This window comes from Octodon degus, unplaced genomic scaffold, assembly GCF_000260255.1.
Source record: "Octodon degus isolate 3935 unplaced genomic scaffold, OctDeg1.0 scaffold00031, whole genome shotgun sequence".
NCBI lineage: Eukaryota > Metazoa > Chordata > Mammalia > Rodentia > Octodontidae > Octodon > Octodon degus.
The window spans coordinates 18170947-18173127 of record NW_004524607.1 but is presented as its reverse complement, the minus strand read 5'-3'; the positions used below and the strand labels follow the sequence as shown (position 1 = coordinate 18173127).

The following is a 2181-nucleotide window of genomic DNA, read 5'->3' as shown; positions in this document are numbered from 1 at the left end:
TGTATTCAAAGTGGTTGGGATAGATATATAGTTGCATTCTCTTAATGAATAGAATGATTTTTTCTAATGGTGTTTGTAAATAGGATCACAAGTCTGCATCTTGTACAGTAATTAACCACTAAGAAGAATATATGCAGTGTGTTATTTGTTGAAACTGTACTCTCGATTTGATTTGAAACTGTCTCATTGCTATATGTTTATCAATAAAACTTTGAAAAGAAAAGAAAAAAATGGAAAAAAAAAGAGAGAGCAGGTAACATGTAGGCCACAGGTTGGATGTGCCTGGTAGGTCAAAGAGAAGAAAACCAAAATTTTCCCTTTTTAAAAATAGTATGTTTGGGGCCAGGGAGATAGCTCAGTGGTATAAGTATCTGCCTGGTGAGCACAAGGTCCTGAGTTCAATCCTGCTATTAAAAAAAAAAAATTAGTATGTTTGTGATGAGTAATAAATACATCCTTTTCATGAAGAGTTGCTACATATACATTTCACACCTTGATCCTTTTTCTTCTTTTTCCTCTCTACTCCCTCTGTCTACTCCCACCACCAGATTCCTTTCTTATCTATGTATCTCCTTGCTCCTTTCTGAAGCAGCTCTGGAAGTCCTTTCTTCCTGAGTATAAAAATATGGCATACTTTGCTGCCTAATATCAATCCAAGGAAAAATCAGGCTTGTATAAACATGACAGTGTACCCTGACCCACTTTATTCACCAGATCTGGGACTGTGTAAATCTGATTCTTCCCCAAAGTCCAGATGACCATGCAAGGTGCACATCTTGAATTGATTCAGGACACAGAGATGGCCACAACAGTGCAACGCAAGGCATTCATGAACTGCCTCAGAGAGGGGCAAGAAAGATAAGATGTGTTGGATACAAGAGGGGAGTATTTTGAGGAGAGCTAATGACAATGTGCTTTTTACTGCAATAAATTTTATTTATTTATTTATTTATTTATTTATTTATTGGCAGAACCAGGGATTGAAATCTGGCCCTTGTGCTTGCCAGGCAAGTGCTTATTCTATTGAGCTATCTCCCTGGCCCCAGTAAATTTTAAAAATTTTAACATTCACCATACTTATCAATCACAATGTGGATTTCACAGAGAAGCTCCTTGGAACTTTCAAGATGGGTGGTCACGATAACCCTTATCCACCTGTAGCAGGACTTTCATGTGTGTTACCTTATTAGCCTCTCTGATGTGATATAGCCAAAGCTTAGAGAGAGAGAGCGAAGCATCTCACCAAGGGGCACACAGCTTGGTATGATTGAGTTTAGACCTGAGCCCAGCATGGGGGACTCACAGGAATCTGCTTTTTGCCACCTTACCTCCTGGGCATGAATGTGCACAGCAGCCGCCCTCACATCCTTCACTCCCAAGGCTCATTTCTCACTCACCTGGTTCATGACCATGTTCACAATCAAAGATGACAGCTAGGTCACCTTCAGACTGGATCTCCCCTGCAGTGAAGCTCTCCGTCTCGGAGAGCTTTGACCCAGCAGGACCTCTTGACCCAGCAGGACCTCACAGGGCTTGCTCATGGCTTCAATCCTCTTATTATTGGGAGATGCCAGGAAGAGCATACGGTGTACATTGTCCCTGAATTCCCCTTGGTGGCCACCAGCCATGGCAGTTTGACTGAGGGAGGAGCAGAAAGGAACCGAGGGCAAGAACTAGGCCTTCATGGGATGCTGCGGGGCTACAGTGGCTGACAGACAAGCTGGAGCAAAATGCCTTGACAGAGACAGAGGTTGCTTCTCTTATGTCCCTTGGACACACTAGGTCTTTATAATTAAGAAGAAGAAATGTGCTAATAACACCTCACAGCTGCGTAACACTCACCGACCCAAGCATCTTCCTCAACTCTGCCAACTTCAGCATGTCTCATCTCCTGTGCTCCTCACAGTAAGGCTAAAGGTCAGGATGAGGAAGCCCACTTGACAGAGAAGATTAAGGCCAAGAGAAGGTAAAGCAAAGGTTTCCAACTGGAATCCAGGAAAAACAATGATCATTTGGTTTTTACTTTCCTTCCAGGGTGAAGAGAGGCCACAGACCACAGTAGTTTCAGCCTGGCTACAGGCTTGCGCCTCACACAGCTTACAGATAATTCCCTTTCATTTCAGAGCATCGAACAAACATCTCAAAATGCTCTTTATGCTCATTTCAACTTTGAAATTACAG

At 42.6% G+C, this 2181-nt stretch overlaps 1 pseudogene; it reads right to left on the bottom strand.

Moving 5' to 3' along the window:
• Window positions 1-1412, bottom strand: part of LOC101573167 — a 77114-nt pseudogene extending 75702 nt beyond the window's left edge.
• Between the last annotated feature and the right edge of the window lie 769 nt (window positions 1413-2181).